General features: G+C 39.4%; 1 protein-coding gene across 8 annotated transcripts in view; it reads left to right on the top strand.

Moving 5' to 3' along the window:
* The window catches only part of LOC122908796 (LIM domain containing preferred translocation partner in lipoma), a 673,192-nt gene that overhangs the window by 138,585 nt on the left and 514,721 nt on the right, over nucleotides 1-19,886 (top strand). For 5 of the 8 annotated variants that reach the window (XM_044251972.1, XM_044251981.1, XM_044251974.1 and 2 more), the window contains 2 exons: nucleotides 13,526-13,657; nucleotides 16,147-16,198. The exons of 1 other annotated variant lie outside the window; for it this stretch is intronic. The gene's annotated coding sequence lies outside the window, so the exon portion shown is untranslated. The remainder of the gene's footprint in view (nucleotides 1-13,525; nucleotides 13,658-16,146; nucleotides 16,199-19,886) is intronic. 2 more of the 8 variants (XM_044251976.1, XM_044251977.1) reach the window with 2 other exon arrangements.

Raw genomic sequence — 19,886 nt, forward strand, 5'->3', positions numbered from 1 at the left:
TAATTTTCTCTTTCAATATGTTTTCTTCTGCTTTGCCCAGGTTTATTTTGTTGTTCTTCTAATTGTCTGAGCTTGACTCTTAATTCATCTGTTTTCATTTCTACTTTTTTATTAATGTAAATTAAAAAAATGCCAGATCCAGTCAGAATAAGCCTCATGGGGACAGGAACCGTGTCTGCTTGTTTGCTTCAAGACTACCATAATGCCTATCACATAGCAGGTGTTTAAGCAGTATTTTTGTATGAATTAATAAATCCCTGTGAAATAATTACAGGATTTGTGGTGGGTTCCCTTCTGTTGCTCTACTTCTCCTCTGCTGTCTTTGGCCATTCTCTCTAGGTATCTGCTCATGTGGAGGCATAAGAAAATATTGACATGCTTCATATTACATTTTTGGAGTATGTTATTAACGTCTTTGAAGTCTACCAATACAATTTCCCCCAGTCAAGTAAAACTAGGTAAAAAGATCTCTGTCAAGATTAGCCTGGGAGAAAACATATCTGAGTAGAATCAGAATGTTAAGAGCTGACGGGTTAGCAGACATCATGCCCATCAGTTTTTGTGAGTCTGGCCCCTTTGTTGAAGCTATATTTTACAGAGAGGCCCGACTGTCGATGGAAAATGATGAAAACAGATGTGTTGCTATTGGTGGGGAGGGCACAGAGCGAGGGAAAGCCCAGCACCCTGCTCCTGGCTGCCTTCCCTCCTAATCCTATCCCATGTCTCATTTGAAAACCAATAGTTCAAAAACTCTCCATTTTCAGATGAGAACGAAAACAAAAAATGCAAAGAAGGCAAATGATTCATTCAAAGTTACTCAGTGAATTAGAGCCATCATGTGGGACTACAACTCCGGCCTTCTGTTTCTGAATCTTGTGGTATTTCCAGGCTCACGGGAAGCTTCCCGTACCTTGCTTTGCTGTGTGTTTTTGGATGGACCTGGTGTTTGATTACCTCCCGTGGCAGGCCCAACAGTCCTTGCTAAGGCACAGACTGCATATTTGCTGATCCCCGAGGGGAAAGCTGTGATTCAGACTTTGAGGTCTAAGAATTGCAGACTTAGTTTCTAGTCTCCCGATGAAACTGCTAATCTGGGTGCCAATGGTGTTTCTGCTACACGGACACCTGCCCACACAGCATGATTAGAAATTATAATGATGACGGCGATGAGTCTTCCAGGACACCCACGTTCTTTGCAAGATATTTCTGCTAATCGTCTCTACCAGAATCAGTTGGAGAACTTTTTTTAGTTTTCTTTTTTTTTAAAAATTTTTTATTTCCCCCTTTCTAAGTCAAGTACAAATACTAGTTTAATTCTGGTGTAGGGTAAAGACTGGTCCTCACCATTAGTGGTGTGTCATTTTTTCGTGCCTGGGATCCTAAAGCCTCGAGTACATGGGGTGATGGAAAGCATCCTGGGCTAGATGTGAGGGTATTTGGATTCAGATTACAGCAGTGCTCCCAAATTTCCTGTGAACCCTTGGTAGGGGTTACTTCCCTTCTTTGCATCGTTGCTTGCTCTTCTGCTCAATGGGCATCTGATTCTGTTGTGTCTAATTTACTAAAGTCCTGGGAGTCGAATAAGGACTGAGTAAGAAAATGCTTAATGAACTCTGCTCTTTAAATTGAGAGCGTTGTTATTGAAGATCTTTTGCAGTGTTGGTGTCTTAGCTTCTTGGGGTTTTATGTCATATACTACAGTCAAACCGTGTAGGTGTGAGGACTGGGAAGGTAATTCCAATAAAGAACCAGAATCATGCCTAAAATGTTATTTTATATGGCCTCTACTTTGAACCGGGGAAAAATTATGCCAGGAGGGGATGGCACACAGGGAAAAAGGGAGGATCTCAGGAACTGAGAATCTCATTGGAGAATTAAGAGCAAAAATTAGAGGAGGGGGAGTAGGAGGCTACAGTCTAGTTGTGTGACAATGTAGTCATTGGCCTAGTGGTGACAAGAGGCATCGGAAAAATGCTGACACTGGCTTAGGGGTCTGTGTATCTGGAGTGTAGGGGGTCAGAAGGGTGCAGATAGAGAGGCTGCAGGAAAACCCAGGTCCTCACAGAAGAGCCATGTCCCAAGAAAGCCCACCAGATGCCCTCTAAGGAGGAGGGAAGCTCTTCCAAAGCTCCTTAGGGCCAAGAAGAGCCTGGTATTCTTTGTCTCTGCTCTTTTATTTAGCATGGTACTTGGTTCCCACTACTTGCCTTTTTTTTTTTTTTTAATTGTTTTTGGTCCCACTTTTTAATGTAAAGTCTGAATGTCTGAAGGAATGTTTAAGAGGGATTCTTATAGGAAAGACCTGAGTTGGATAATTCTGTTTCTCTTTCTGGTGCACTGTTTCCTCATCCAAAGAGTGTTGATCTCCATGACTTGCCTTCTATAACACTCACCACCTTTGTTGAAGGGCAGACATTTTTCTCATGTAGGATGAGAAAAAATACTTGGTGAGTATGTTGATGTGTGTGTTATAGTGTTGAGGGCTCAGAAGGAATAAAATGGTTTTGGAAGTCCTTTTCCTTTAGCAGAGGACTAGCTTGAAAACTGGGCTCGGATAACTTCAGCTTTTATTCTTGTCTATCTATCTATCTATCCATATCTGTCTATCTATCATCTGTCTATCCATCCATCCACCCACCCATCCAACCACCTACCCACCCACATATCATATCTATCCATGCAAGATGGTAGAATTTAATTTTCTTATTCTTTGATCTTTGTTTGGTTTGCTGGATCAAATAAGCTGAGTTGAAGAAAAACTGACTTTTGAGAGAGAAATTTGGGGAGAAAAAAAGGTATCCTGATTTTTTGAAAAGAACTTTTCCCAGGATAGGTTATACAGTTTCTCTGACACTTGGGATGAGAACTAAAAGGTCTGAACACATTGAATTTCTGAAAACCCTGTGAGTGTGTTGGCTGAGCTTTTTTCCTTCTTAGCACAGATGGAGAAGCCTTTTTATTATTTTTTTCTTTCAGTAAAATAGAGCCAATATAATATCTGAAACCTTCAACCATGCTTTGGGGAGATGATTCTCTATCTATTGCTGGTCCAAATATAAAATAAAATTTTTTAAAATTAGCAAAAACACAAATTTTTCAACTACAATTTTTTTGGCAAAATTGGCCTTTGTCATTCTATTCCTTTATTTATAATTAAAAAAATTCTTTAATTGAGCTAATTCCTAGCTTCCAGTGAGTCTTTTAACTAATCAAATGCATTTGAAATACTTTTTAATTTATTACAAGAACAAGACAAAGCAGGAAATCATTTTATGTAATGTCTTTTCTTGTCATTTTTCGGTTTGTCAGCTCTTTTTCCTGACGGACTTTTGGTTTGGCTGGAAACAGCCTTGGGGTATTCATCCCAGGTAATGTTTACCATGTTGCTGTTGGTGAGTTACAAAAATAGTAACTAGTGATAGTAACTGGTAACAGAGTCCCTGTATGCCTTCACCTAGCTTCCTCTAATAGTAATATCTTACATAACCAAATATATTTGTCAAAGCCAAGAGATTATCATTAGTACAACACAGTTAATTAAACTGTAGTTGCATTAGAATTTCACCAGTTTCTCCATTAATGCCTTTTGTCTCTTTCTTGGTGTCCAGCTTAGGATACTACTCTGCATTTATTCATTGTGTCATTTTAGTCCATTTCTGTCTGTAACTTACTCAACCTTTCCTTGTTTTTCATGATCCTGATACTTTCTAAGTGTACTAGGCAGGTATTTTGCAGAATGTTCCCAAGTTTGAGTTTATCTGATGTTTTCTCATGATTAGACTAAGGTTGTGGATTCTTCCCCCCCCCCCAAACAGGAAGAACTGCTATTTATATATTATGTGTAATATAACATAAACATGGAAATATACATAAATATTTTATGCATTTTACATATAATGCAGTTATTAAAATTAGGTTTTTGACAAATATTTGATTGCATGCAAAAAGTGTTCATAATAAATTTAAGTGAAAAACATAGATTCAAAATTATCATTCCAATTTTTAAAAAATCTTTTTTTCAGTGTTCCAGAATTCATTGTTTATGTACCTATACCCAGTGCTCCATGCAATATGTGCCCTCTGTAATACCCACCACCAGGCTCACCCAACCCCCAACCCCTCTCCCCTCCAAAACCCTCAGTTTGATTCTCAGAGTCCTCAGTCTCTCATGGTTCATCTCCCCCCTCCAACTTCAGCCAACTCACTTCTCCTCTCCATCACCCCATGTCTTCCATGTTATTCCTTCTGCTCCACAGGTAAGTGAAACCATATGATAATTGACTCTCTCTGCTTGACTTATTTCACTCAGCATAATCTCTTCCAGTCCCGTCCATGTTGATAAAAAAGTTGGGTATTCATCCTTTCTGATGGAGGCATAATACTCCATAGTACATATGGACCACATCTTCCTTATCCATTCATCTGTTGAAGGGCATCTTGGTTCTTTCCACAGTTTGGTCACTGTAGCCATTGCCGCTAGCCATTGGGTTACAGATGGCCTTTCTTTTCATTACATTAAGACCACCATCCAGGCAAAATGCCCTTTTAGGGATTCATATCAGGAAGTACATGATATTAACCTGAGATGACCTATTACAGAGATGTTCACCTTACTGGTGATCAGTTTTGTTTTGTTAGGTCTTAACTAACGACCATTTGTCTGAGATTATTAACATTCTGACATTTTTGCAAATTAGTGGTGACAGTTGCTGACTAGTCTTCAAGCCACTAGCTTCATTGCAATGGAGGGCCAATGCTCTCAAGGGAGGCAGCTCCCACAGCTCAATTAGGGAACATGGTGTGGACCTGAAGCCTGTGTTTGGGTTTGCCAATCTGTCCTTCTGTCTTAACCCTGGGGGGCCTGCCTGAGGGAGACCTGAGCTACAATGCTGGCTTTGTGTATTTTTACCCAGGGAATATACAGGAATCAGGACCTGCTTTAGAAATCAGATGTCCAGCAGAAAGAACACTAAGGAAAGGAGGTAGAAGTGAGAGGTAGAGCTTGTCTATCTCTCCTACTGACTTCTAGAGATGATCCTTCCTTTGATTATTATAGTGTCGTGGATGCCAGCCATTTACTGGTCAGTTAGAAGTAGTCCTCTTCCTGTATGAAGGAAGTATGAAGAATGATGGAGGAAGAGCTCTTCGTCATTTGATGAGGGAACAGAATCTTCCATGACAAGGGAACAGAATCTTCCATATCCACGGACCAAAACCAGCATCCCAGTGGGTAGAGCGGCTAAGCTGCCATTTTGTTGGTAGTGATCCTGGTCTTGTTTGGGTCTCTTCATCTTCACATTCGGGGTGGAGCCATTTGCTAGCAGTGTCCTGCAGTCTGTCGGTCGTGAAATTTAAGATTGAAAGACATAATTGACAATACTGGGTGGGTTGGCTCTGCCTGTGGGAATCTATGTGTCTTGATGTCTGTTGTAAAACTTCCCTGTCTCCACCAACCATTTTGCTTTGTTCACTTACTGGGAGGTACAAGTTGAGGAGAGGCTGGGGACGTGTTATCCCATGGGATGGCTCATAGCCACGTATGACCACTGAGCATTTGAAATGTGTTTAGTGCCACCTGTTAAAAGAATACACTATGGAGTATTATGCCTCCATCAGAAAGGATGAATACCCAACTTTTGTAGCAACATGGACGGGACTGGAAGAAATTATGCTGAGTGAAATAAGTCAAGCAGAGAGAGTCAATTATCATATGGTTTCACTTATTTGTGGAGCATAACCAATAGCATGGAGGACAAGGGGCGTTAGAGAGGAGAAGGGAATTTGGGTAAATAGGAAGGGGAGGTGAACCATGAGAGACTATGGACTCTGAAAAACAGTCTGAGGGGTTTGAAGTGGCGGGGGGGGTGGGAGGTTGGGGTACCAGGTGGTGGGTATTATAGAGGGCACGGCTTGCATGGAGCACTGGGTGTGGTGAAAAAATAATGAATACTGTTTTTCTGAAAATAAATAAATTGGAAAATAAATAAATAAATAAATAAATAGAAAAAAAAGAAAAAAAAAGAATAATATTCTGTATGCATTTGTGAAGTAAATCTTTTTCTATTCATTTTATTTTATTTTAATTTATTTTCTATTCCTACTAGAACATTTAAAATTGTGTATGTGGCTCACATTATATTTCTCTTGGATGGTGGTGTGAGCTTGGGAAGAATATGGAACACAGTAAATTGACCTTGTGTTCTTCTCTGAGTTCTAATAATGTTGGCATTAAAAGGAAAAGCTTCAACAGTCATAATTTTCATTAAAAAAAATCTGATTCAGAAGAATTGGCTCATTTTACATTATTGCTTGGACTGGAGAAGAATCTGACATTTGGTATTTTCATAATTGAGAACATAACTTGCTGACTTAAAAAAAAAAAAAAAAAAAGCACAACATTTTGTGCTTGGCCTTAGGTACCAGACTTTGAGCTTTTTGAAAATAGGGATAGTGTCCTTTTTTCTTTCTACCATCCTTTCCTCCGAAACCACACATTAACTAGCACATGGTTAGCTGGCATCTATTGAGATACAAAATAACTTTTAAAAAAGTAAACCTTAAGAAACTACCCTGTATTTATGGTTAGAAGAGAGAAATAGCTACCTTTATAACCCTTTTTCTTAAATCAGCCACCAAAATTAAAGAACATTGATCCAAGTGTTTATTTACTTCTTGATTTGATTACCATTCTCATCAGGTGTCCCTGTCAGCTCTGCTTATGATAAAGAATCTTTTCAAGATGCTTAACCTCATCACCCCTGTGGGGAAGGGGAGACAGAAAAGGATGCTGCTTACACATAGTAATCCTCGCCTTGTTCAGACAGTGTATCTAAGGCACTGAAGATTGGATTCTTCTTATTATCTCTCCTGTTTGATCCTTTCTAACACCTACCGATACAGTGGAGGGCATGGGAATAATAATGAGAGGCGAGTTTAAGCTTGACCTATATTAACTTTTCACCTTTTTAAAAATTTTATTTTACTTCACAATGAGCCAGAGCCCATGTGAACCCAGGACTTACAGGCCCTCAGTCTTCATTTTAGGTACACCCTTGATTGGTTCTTCTTTGGTCAAGCCCTGGAGCTGGGTCAGGGGACAGTCTTTGCTGGATGTTATTGGCCAGAACTCTGTGCTGGGAAATCAAGAGCTTCTATGATTCCACGTTAGGCATGATTCTCACTGATTCCTGAATCCAGCTGTAGTCAAGACCCTTGGTCGGGGCAAGCGTTCTGGAGTCTGCGATGGGTGTGTTGCTCATGTCTCCTACAAAAGGCCCCTTGAAAGAGCCCTTTTGGTTACAGACAGCCTTATTTCTAAGAAACATTTGAAGCTTTGATTCTTCTGCAGAACAGCATGGAAGATCCGGGTTCTCTTGGAGATGTGTTTAGGACAGCTGTAATGGGTTCAGAAAGGAATGGCCTTGGAGTGAGAAGGCCTTTGTTTACTTTCTGACTGCTTGTTGGATTCTAGACAAATAACACATCATCCCTGAGCCTTAATTTCTTCATCTGTCCAAATTGGACAATATCTGCTTCCCAGGGTGGTTGTGCGTTGATATAAAGGGAGTGCCTATTTTAGGGACCGATCCTTAGGCTTTATAAACACTAAAAGAGTTGGTTTTTTTTCACATGTGTCTTGTGATTTTGTGGGTGATAGACCAATAGCCATCTTCTGTCTTCATTTTGGAGGTGAGGAGGAGGAGGGTATTGGGTAACTGTGTGGTAAATTCCACTTTAATTCTAGCTTTGAGAGAAAGAGCAGGGAGAATGTGGTAAGCAATTGCTTCTAAAAAGCTCGGACTAAAAGCACTTGATGGATTTGTGCCGGCTTCCCGGTAGACTCATCTCTGCACTGCCCGCATAGCACAATTAATAGTTATTACTCAAGAAGGAACAAATAAAAAAAAAGCGAGAGCAGGCATAAAAACATCCTTTCATCTTCCTGATGATGGTCCCCTCTGTCAGGTTGGTGGAGCCATACCTGTGAATCATCCTGGGAAAGCACAGTGTGGGTGATTAGAAGGAAGATCTTGTGGCTCATTTCTTACCCACTTCCTGGGCTGGGGAAATGTCTCAGCTCATCTTTCTTATCTACTGATGTCTTGTCAATATCTACTACCGTTCCCCATGCATCTTCACAAACAAGGGCCTCTTTCTTACTCCAGACCATCACTGTGTAGAGAGCCAGTTCCTCTCTGTGCAGACACAGTGGTAAAGTAAATGTAGATTAAAGCTGAGAAAAGAAAAATGGGGCCACGGAAGAGTCCTGGAGAAGGGGTACAGAATAGAGCTCCTGTCTGAGCAGGAGCGTAAAAACGCTTAAGCTACGTTTGCGTTAGGAAGCTATGACATGAGTCACAGTTCTGCCACAGATCAGCCACTTGACCTTGCATACTTCCCTCTTAAGCTCCTAGAGTCCATGTATCAACTTTTGCCACTTACAGTCATGAAGATTAGTCAGAGGCCAAGGGAGCCCTGACTTTGAGGATGGATGCCCCAAGTGGGCATCCGATTCTCCCATAGATGCAACTTGTTAGGCAAAATGGAGGTTGAGGTAACAGATTTTATGGTTTGTTCCTGTGTTTGAATCTGACTGAAGCATGAGTGACTCTGGGTGAACTACACCATGGCTCTGAGTTTCACTTTTGTCATCTATGAGATAGGAATATGGTTGTAGGAACTGGAGATCATACATGCTGTGATGCATTTGGCACTGAATAAGCTCTCAATAAGAGATTGCTGTTATTATTGTTCTTATTATTATCTGTCACCACAGTCGTTTCCTTGGCCCTCTCTCGTAGGGATAGACTGTCGCCAGGGGCAGTATTCATTGTGAAAGTGGTTTGCACTAGAGAGATGGAAACTATCTGCACGGTGAATAATGCAATTAAAGAAAGCTCAAGATCAGTTCCACCATCTTCTTTATTTTTGCTCATGGGTTATATGTCGTCAAGTCTTGGATTGTATCTTTTTTGCTACTGCTCTTGGATTTTCCCCTTCTTTTCTATTTCCACCGATTCTTCTTCTAAACTGAACTCTCATTGCTTCCTGCTGCTCTGGGGTTCCTGCCTCCAGGCTCTCCTAAAACCCTGGTTCTAAACTGTGTGGTTCCTGGGCTTGTGGCACCCCCAACAAGCCTTCCAGCTTGCTGGGAATACAGCATCTCAAGTCCCACCCAGACCTGTGGGATCAGGGGCATGTTTGCCACCATGCTATAGGGCTTCCATCCACATGCTTAGCCAGTACTTGTGTGTTCTGCCTTTGGGCTGTTCCCTATTTCTGGTTGTTCTAGTACCTTTATTGCCAGAGGTGGTCGAGAGGGTAATAAGCATGGGGCTGTGGAAAAGCACTAGAATAGGAGAATAGTGGCTCAGTCTGTCACTATCCATTACCTTGACTGCAACAATAGAGTCTCTGAAATGGTTTCTATACTTTTATGATTTCCCTTTATTGCCCTTCTGTACACCACAGAGGGAGATATTCTAACGTTGTTAATTGGATTGCAGCTCACCCCCACCATACATTGCCTTCCATGGTATCTAGAAACATTCACAAGACCTTCTTGTAGCTCACAAAGGCACTGTGAGGTGGGCTTTTCTTATCTCCCACTCCGTAATCACTTCACTCAGTAGGGTTTTGTCCTGTGTGTAAGCCAATTTTGTTCCCACTTGACTTTCTGATTCTGCAAATGGCTGGCTTGGACTCTTCATTCTAGGGTCAGTACAAGTATCTCCTTGGAGAGATCTTCCTTAACCTGTAGCTAAAGTAGCGCACCTCTCTGCTCCCCATTTCTTTCTCCCTTTATCTGGCTTTATGTTCTATATAACACTTGAGGTTCTCTGGAAGCCTGGTTACCATGCCCCCCTTTTTTTTTTCCCCCTTATTTGGCAGGCTCATTTGGTGGGAGCTGTCTTAGTTAAAACAGTGTTGCTGATGACTTGCTGAGTGCTCCCTATGTACTAAGCACGGTCTTAATACAGTCTAATGGATCAGTTTGTTTGGATTATTTCATTCTCTTTAATGGATTCTTTGTTTCTGTCTTTGTCTTCTCTTCGTCTTAGGATGTCAGCTCCCAAAATGTGAGGATGGTATCTATTTGTTGGTCCTCTGTTCCTAGCCTATCGAAGGTTGCCCCAGCATAGGAAGAGGAGTAGTGCTCAGCAAATGCTTGTTTAGGGGATGTGTGGACCCCAGAAGGTTATTGCTGGGGAATGAGTCTACATGGAAGGAAAAAGAGAGAGACCCTCATCCCCTGCTCAAGGAGAAAATAGCCTTAAGTACATCGTTATCTTTAGTCTAAGGGAGCAGACGATGGAATCAGAGTTGGGATTTGTTGTTGCAACCTTGGGTAGTACAGAAGCAGATCCTGACAGTCTAGGAGAAGGGTTTTCGAGTGGCGCCTTAATGAGAACAAGTCGTTGCTAAACTCTTTAAGTCTGGTGCGTAGCGTGGTTGGAAATACAGGGCCTTATGACTTTTACGTTCTTTGCGCACACGCTGTTGATGTGCGTATGTGAGCCTTTTATTATTATGGACTCAGCCGGCAGTAACCATGGTGAGTAGACCTATCACACAGCATTTTTTCTGAGTCAGTTTAAAATGCTGACAATTAAATATACCGTACTCTTTTAAGCGATCCATCAGTCTCCCTTGTTGTCATGGTGACCGGAGTATATTTAGAAATGTGACAAGTACACTGAGTTCAATTGCACTTTTGCCAAAACATAGTTTTGCAGCTAAAATTGAATTTCCTGATTGAAGATCCAAGTGCTGTTAAGGGGGCATAATCGTTTCTATACATTATTCTGGAAGCATAACTTACATCATTCTATTAAATCAGCAGTTAAAGTCTTATCGGGCTAGTAAGATACTGACACTTGAGTGGTTGTGTGTGGAGTTGATGAAGAAAAATAAAGGTGGCATCATGTTTTTTCCTTTAAAAATGAAATTGGGCCTCAGCAGTATAACTAGTTTAATGATTAATTCCCTTATATCTTTATAAAGAAATTGTAGGTAAGCACGCATGGTTCTATTCTTCCAGATTATATTTTTAATTGAAAGAAATTTATTAAGCCCCTCCTCTCTCCTACATGCAATCTCTTCTTAGCAGTATGAGGGCATCTCTTTTTCTTTTGGTTTGACCTCGGGTTGACGAGCATCCTTATTTTCCCCCAGCCCTGTTCCTGCTGGGCTTTACATGGGGTAAAGAGATGAAATGAACATGACTTTTTGCCCCTGGGGGCTGGGAGTAAGGGAAAATGAAAGTCCCCTCTCTTGTCTGATCAAGAACTAGGTCCAGATTCTCCCTCCCTGTCCTTTGACCTGTCACCACAGTGCCTGGAGAGTGATGTTGGGGAGGCAGCCCTTGCTCGGTCCACTACCAGAAGCTGGAGGAACTTAAGCAGTGCCTGGTCCCTGTGACCACCCTGCTTCCCTTCCTGACCAAAGATGGATTATTTTCACTTTGGGGATGAGAAGTGAGGACTCCTGGATACTTTTGCCTCTGAGTTTTCATGGAGCTGAATGTGTTGACAAGTGGGGTAGATTTTGAGCCCCTGATACTATATGGTTAAGTTGTGTTTATTTCTTTCATGTACATCGCAAACAATGAGAGACATCTTAGTTATCATAACAATGGGTAAGATTTCCTGAGTTTTTTTCCATTCAGTATGCTAGGCATTGTGTGTTGTAGGGTTGGATTTATTTATTTATTTGAGAGGAAGAGAGAGAGAAGAGAGAGAGAGAGAAAGAGAATGAGCAGAGGAAGAGGAAGAAGCAGGATTGGGGTACCTGACCTGGGGCTCGAATCCCAGGATCCTAGGATCATGACCTGAGCTGAAGGCAGATGCCTAACTGACCGAGCCACCCAGGTGCCCCTGTAATAAGGATTTTAATGGGTCATTTCAGTGGAACTACACAATAAATCTTATGAAGTAGCTCTGTTGCCATTCTTATTTCACATTAAAGAAACAGATGCAGAGAGATTTTGTATTTTGTTCGAGAGGATGCCCCAAATAGTCATGGAGTCTGAATTCTGATCTAAGTGTCCTCTTAACCGGTGCCTGCCCCACAGAAGGCACACAGTAGATATTTGTTACTAATAAGGGGCCTACTCCGAGAAGTCGCACAGATGTTTCAGTGTTTCCAAACATTCACGGATGTGGACGCTATGTAACGGTGGACAGGAGCAGGGTCTGAAGGCATCGCTAAGCCACTCTGTGTCTTCCCTCATGGTTTAGAAGCAAAGGAGATTGATACTGGTCTGGAAGGGAGCATACCTAAGTCATATCCAAGTGCTTTGGGTTTGGTCTCAGGACCTGTTTACATTCTTTAACATGAGTTTTTGTTTATATGGATGATAGCTAATGCTATTCATCTTAGAAATTAAAACAGAAATAGAAAGGATTTGAAAGAAAAATGTTTGTATGGAAATGGGTACATTTTCAGAAAAATAGTGAGAAAAATGTCAATTTGTCACAACATATGCTTTGATTAAAGTTTAAAAAGAAAATCCTGAAGGAATTTACCAAAGGACTGGAAGAAGAAGTAGAAAAGATGTAATTATGAGTTTCCTTTTTTAATATTACACCAAAACTTGACAAGTGGTGGTTCCCTAATGTGAAAGCTGAAATTGTTTCACTAAACTTCTTCATACTGTGTTACATTAAAATCCATTGGTCTAATATTCACTTTGAATTGATCTCCACCTCTGTAACACCACAAATTGCTCATTTGGAAATACTGGCTCACTTTAATTTTCCAGATGTTGACAAGTTTCGTTCTATAACAACAACAAAATCACATTCATTAATATCACCACTGCTTTCATAAAAATATATTATTGTTATATGTATTTATAATTATCATATATTATTATAAAATTATTAAGAATATACCAAGTATACAATAATAGTAGATGCAAGGTTTTTAAAATTACAATTTTTATCTTAAAACTGATTTTTATCATTGGCAACAAATTCTGTTAATTTTTTTCCTTGAAATGATGGAAACTCTTGGTTTATTTTTGAGACAGTGTCTGGCAATGCGAAGTCTGAATGACCACAGCTTGTCAGTCATTCTTTCAAATAAAAGTGAATGTTCTATGCAAAGAGCTGTTGGGTTAGCTGTTGATTTGGACAGTCATACAAGTGCATTTCTCGAAGATGACCATTATTGTTCAGGGTTCAGCAGAAGGTCTTGGTGCCTACTTTTATATTTTGTCACGCGGGATATTAGCGAGACATGTGCTCAGAGATTGAGTTTCATAAAATTAATGATGTTTAGTGCATGGCAGAGTGTTATAAATGGAACTAGCTCTGTCTCCCCTTTCCTGTGGGGACCTGGTGGTGAAACGTACAATGACTCTCAGGACATTTTGGTGCCACTGCTCGATTTGTGTTACGACTTTGACCATTTTTACCCTTTCTTGATTGCTCTTGCCCCATCAGTGCCAGTGTCAACACTGAAAAACACTCATCATAGGCATTGAGAGCCACTGATCTAATCCTGTCCTTTCGTTTTTTAGGCGAGCAGAGCAGAAAGGGGCCTAGCCAGGACCGCAGCACTGGTTAGTGGCAGAACTTGGACAAGAACCCGGTTATTAGTGAATTCCTCTTTTCTTCTTTTGATTTCCTGTGCCAGTTTCAGGAATCTCAAGGTAGATGTTTCTGAACTTCTTTTATGAATATGGGATGCCAAACATATATAATTATTGAATTTATTTGGGAAGATTTCCATATATACACACACACACGTTTCTATTTATTTATATAAATATATATATAATTATATATAAAAATATATATATTTGTATGTATGTATATATTTTTTTCTTATGAAGCCCTTGGCGTATTTTCCCCACTCTGTGCTCAGCCCTGTACCATGGCCCTCTTTTCCCACTCTTTGTAGTGACCACTGCTGCTCTTTAAACAGAAAGGGTTTTGTGTTTGCCAAGACCTGAGAGAAGTTGAAGGAGTGGTTCAGTGCTTATTCATTTTCTGGTTTAGAATTTCAGCTTTGTTGGGGGAAAAAGACTCAGGGACTTTGGGCTGAAGTAGCCACTTCCTTCTTCACCTGACTTAGCTCAGGGTCCCAGGAAAAGTAACTGCACACACACCTGTTCTCTTATCTGTCACGGCGAATTCATCTTGCTGGACGACCCCTGCCTCCCACTTTTTTTTTTTTTTTTTAAAGATTTTATTTATTTGACAGAGAGAGATCACAAGTAGGCAGAGAGGCAGGCAGAGAGAGAGAGAGGAGGAAGCAGGCTCCCTGACGAGCAGAGAGCCCAATGCGGGACTCGATCCCAGGACCCTGAGATCATGACCTGAGCCGAAGGCAGCAGCTTAACCCACTGAGCCACCCAGGCGCCCTGCCTCCCACTTCTTTACTAGAATCCTCTCCCCTCCCTTTTTCTTTCCTATGGGAGGGAGGTTGTCCAATAAAAATTACCCTTTGCTTTCGTTCTTACCGATGTTAATATTTTATGTGATCTGTTTTCTTCAGTAAAAACTGGTCAGACTGACACTGTGATGGTGGATGCTGGGAAAGGCCATAGCGCCCGACCCAGATACCACATTTTCTCTTCAGTCCCCCTCTCTTACTTACAGTAGATTTTGGGAGGATTGGGGTGAGACAGGTCACAGTGTATGAAAATGAGTGAATCTGGCTGACTATAAACTTTGGGCCAGTGCACTCTCAAATAGATTCTTCTCTCATTTTCCAATATCTTGGAATACCGGAAGTGAGCTCTGATATGTTCTTTGGTCACCCTGTGAATCAGCTCTTTCCTACACTTCGGCCTTCCATGACTTCCTTTTCTTTGCTTCCATGTTGACCATTTAGGTTCTTCTCTTTCTTTATGAGACTAAGATTGTGGCTCTGTCTAGCCATTTATGAGGCTCATGTACTATGTACCAGAAGTTCAGGTTTAATGCGTTTTCTGCCTGTCTTGTGTGTGGCGCATCCTGGCCTCTCCATGGAGGTGCTGAGTGGGCGCTCTTTTCACACAGGGTCTCCTTTTTAAAGGCTGTTCTTCAGATTGGTATCTGGAGATCTGAGCTGTTGTTTATCTCTCAGCACTGGGCAGCTAAATCTCTGAAGCTCAGAGCTGCAGCGGCCCATCCTCTGATGCTGACTCCCTCCCACTGCCGGGGTGCTACACACACCTTCCCTGACAGATGGCCATTGAGCCTCTACTTGAGCACTTCCAATTCTTGGGGAGACCATTTGTTCTACTGCTGGATGGCTTCATGTTTAAAGTCCTCCTCTGCATTGTTCTGAAACTGGAGTTTTCATGGTTTTAGCCCTAAGAGTTCTAGCGCTGTGTATTTTGCAAACGTGTAGGGTGTCTTATACATGACCAGTTCTCTGATTCTCAAGGGTAGCTTTGAGTCCTCCATCCCCTTCACTGCTTGCTATGTCTCTCTTAGGATTGCAGCAGGTTTGGATGCTTATATTCTTTATGCCCAAGCCCTCCCCCTGAGGTCCACATCACTTTCTAGATTTCTGCCATGACTTCTACCTCTAAAGTTCTCTTTCCAGCCCACTTCTCTGTTAGACATGGAAACAGTATGAGTCTGTGGGTCTAAAAGCTGGGATATGCATAGGGAAATAGTCAGTGATATTGTGATAGCATTATATGATGACAGCTCCCCTTGTGGTGAGCATAGCAGGATTTACTGTTGGGTCACCATGTGTATCTATGGAACACTTGTGCACTTGGAACTATTGTAACATTGTGTATCAAGTATACTTCAATAATTAAGGAAAAATAGCTAGGATATAAATTCTAGTACCGTAACTTACTAGCGGGGGATCTCAGCCAGATTACTTAATTATTCTGAGCCTTGGTTTATTCAGATACAAAATGTATATATTAATGACTTCTAAGAATATTTTTAAGGATTGAAGTATGCAAAATGCTTGGCTCAGTTGCAGAAATGTAGTTTGTTTAATAAATAAATAATAATAATTATTATGTTATATATAATATATTATAATATATATTATTTATTATAATAATAAATTTACTTTTTGATTGATTAACTCTTTTTGTTTTTAATCTTTCCAATGATTTCGTTTTTAAAAATTTTAATTCCAGTACAGTTAACATACAGGTAACGTACAGTGTTACGTTAATTTCAGGGGTACAGTATAGTGATTCAGCAAGTCCACACGTCACTCAGTGCTCCTCGTGGTAAGTGCACTCTTAATCCCCAACGCCTGTTTCACCCACCCCCTCACCCACCTCCCTTCTGGTAACCATCACTTTGTTCTCCATAGTTAAGAGTCTGTTTCTTGGTTTGTCTCTTTTTTTCTTTGTTCATTTGTTTTATTTCTTAAATTTCACGTGTGAGTGAAATCATAAATTTTCTTTCTCTGACTTATTTAACTTTAGCATAATACTCTCTAGCTAGGTCCATGCCGTTGCAAATGGCAAGATTTCATTCTTTTGTATGGATGAGTACTATTCCATTGTATATATATATATATATATATATATATATATACAATGGAATAGTACTCATCCATACATATATATATATATATATATATATATATATATATACATACATACATATGTATATGACATATGCGTATATTTTTATAATAATAAAAATATAAAAATTAAATAAAAATAAAAATAATAAATAAAAATTAATAATATATAAATATATAAAATATATATTTAGATATATGTAAATGTCAGGAAAAGCATGTGTAGCATCCTGACAGTGGGAAGGAGTCAGCATGTAAGATGGGCCACTGTTAACTCTGTGTTTCCAAGATTTAGCTGCCCAATATTGAGAGATAAACAAGAGCTCAGATCTCCATATACATATGTATATATGTACACCACCTCTTCTTTATCCATTCCTCTGTCGGTGGACACTTGGGCTGCTCCTATAATTTGGCTATTATAAATCATACTGCAGTAAACATAGGGGTGCATATACCTTTTTGAATTAGTGTTTTTGTATTTTTGGGGTAAATACCCAGTGGAATTATTGGATCATATTGTAGTTAAATTTTCAAGTTTTTGAGGAATTCTCCATTCTCTTTTCCATGGTGGCTGTACCAGTGTGCATTCCCACCAACACTACAAGAGGGTTTCTATTTCTCCACATCCTTTCCATCGCTTTTTGTTTCTTGTGTTTTTGATTTTAGCCATTCTGACAGGTGAGGTGATATCTTGTTGTAGGTTTGATTTGTGTTTCCCTGATGATGAGTGATGTTGGGTATCTTTTCATGTGTCTGTTAGCCATCTGGATGTCTTCTTTGTTGAAATGTCTTTTCTTGTGTTATGCCTGTTTTTTAATTTGATTGTTTGGGTTTATTTGACGTTAAGTTGTATCAGTTCTTTATATATTTTGGATACTAACCCTTTATCAGATATGTCATTTGCAAATATTTTTCTCCCATTCAGTAGGCTTTTAGTTTTTTTAATTGTTTCCAATGATTTCTCTTTATTTTTTATAGATATGAGTTGATTTTTAGAATTCATTATTTTAAGAATTTCTCCTTGTCTCTCCCTTTCTTTCCCTATCCTTTCTTTCTAGATTTTATTCATACCTAGGATTCATACCAATCCTAAAAAAATTCTTGTTACTTCTAGATTATTTCTAGATGTTTCTAGATCTCATTCATGTTACTTTGTATAGAAATTTGTATAAAAATTCCTCTTTTTTTTTTTGCAAATCCTATTTTTAGCTACATGAATTTATTCAACTTCTGCCTACATCTCTACTTGTGTATTAAGCTTTTATTATTTTTCCTGTGAAGAACATTTGTCCACACCTTTAATGGGTTAATGATGACTGGGCCATTGCAGATTACTCAAGTCCTCATTGGACTCCTCACTCAGTAGCTTTTAGAGTTGCTTAGTTGAATAAAATATTTTAAATTAAATATTCATTTAAATGTCAATTCAACCAACATTTACTAAACACTTGTAATAGGACATGCGTTGGGCTAGGTGCCCTAGGAATTACATAAAATACTGTTTTAATTTGTCCATGCATTCATTCATTCAACATTTTCTTGAGTACTAAAGATCAGATTCTGGGTTTGGGGTTCCAAAAAACTGAGTTAGACAGGGTTTCTTACCTCAAGACACATAATCAAATAAACATATGAAGACAGGGTGGGAATTTTGGTGATCTAGAACTAGATCCTACCAGGGATATGAGAAGGACTACTTCACCAAACCTTTCAAGGTTGGGAAAAGAGTCAGATCTAGGTTGGGATGCTTAAAAGTTGAGTAAGGGGCTTAAAGTTCATTGGAAAAATAAGACCCTACTAGGGTTTAGATTGTGTATGGTTAATAATAAGTGGATTCTGGGAAAATCAACCACCAAGTTCCATATGTTCCCCTTGACTCTCCTCCTCCCTCCAATGGTATTCATACAACATTTTTCATTCTTTTGTTTATTTTAGGGACCTTAGAACCAGCAGAATAACTGAAAGATAGATGTGATGCTAATATATATAGGTTTGCTTTTGGGACCTAATTACTGCCTGAATGCATATTTCTGCATTCCAAAGTAGCAATAATAACATAAATACATAAAAATAATCTCATGATAGTATGACATATTACAAAGTATTTCTCAATCCATCATTTCTCTTACTTCTTATAGAACAGCTTAGTGCTTGTGGGTTTCCTGAGTGTCTTAAGCACTGTTACTGATAGATAAGAGCATAAGAGTTAGCACTGAATAATTATGGATGGAGGGTTTGCAAATAATTTTTTTCTCTCTTTTATTCCAAGATGATCATGCTGTATTTCTCATTTTATGCAGATCACAGGACCTGGTCTGCCCATAACGAGGCCTCTAGGAAGGTGTCCCTTCAGCACTCTGTACCTCAGCTTTGTTACTTGTCGAATGGGAATATTGCTACTATTACTAACAGTAACACCAGCTTCACCCCACTGGATGGAGATACAGAGTAGAGTCATTAATTTGTGTGAGAACATAATGTATATAATTGGTCACAATTGTAGATCAAAATGCACCCTTTGAGTGATCAGACCGTCAGCTCCTTTAGTCAAAATGAGTTCAACTTCATTTTTACCTGTTTCTCCATGCTTTCTAAGGTAGCTTTATGTCTTCTTCTCTTCCATTTAGCCAAAAGGGACTGTAGGCACGTGCTGTATGTCCTTATAATAAGCACTTGTTGATTTAATTTTTTTTTTTTTTTAAAGTCCTGACCTTTTAAAGTCCAGTGCTGGAAATCTATAAGCTACTTATATTTTTGCTTAGGATTCCTAAAGCCTCTCATCTAATTTCTAGATTATAAGTTCATTGATAGAACCCTTATAAATATCACATTAAGAAGCTGAGCATTACCTTTAGGCCAAAGCAATTTACTTTTTAAAAATCTGATTAATTTCAACACAATCAGCCAGGATGTCAGAAGATCTCAGTGCCTCTGATAGATGCTGACAGGTGAGGAAATTAAAATCAGGGAGGGAAGCAATTAAATACTGGCAAACATTACTTTAATGAGACAACCAAATCATTCATAAGCCATGGAATATGTTGTATTCTTGATAAGTATCTTAGGGTGGCGGGTGAGAGAGTAGAGTGCATTTAAAAATGCTCTTTCTATGGGATCTGATGATGGGAGTCGAGGCCTTTCTGTGTTTGTTACCTAATGCTTTTGGCTTGGTCTAACATTTCAATTGTTTTCAGAGACAGACTTCCTAATAATCATGTTAAAGATTATGAGAGTGTTTAATTTAAGCAAATCTAGTATATGATTTAATTTAAACAAGTGAATAGTTTAATTTAAATCGATTTACTAATCTTTTCCCTCTACCTCTACCCCTACCTAAAACTCAGGCAGACACACAAAATGCAAACAAACTAATTTTTGGCCTT

The sequence above is a fragment of the Neovison vison genome, chromosome 6 (assembly GCF_020171115.1).
Source record: "Neovison vison isolate M4711 chromosome 6, ASM_NN_V1, whole genome shotgun sequence".
NCBI lineage: Eukaryota > Metazoa > Chordata > Mammalia > Carnivora > Mustelidae > Neogale > Neogale vison.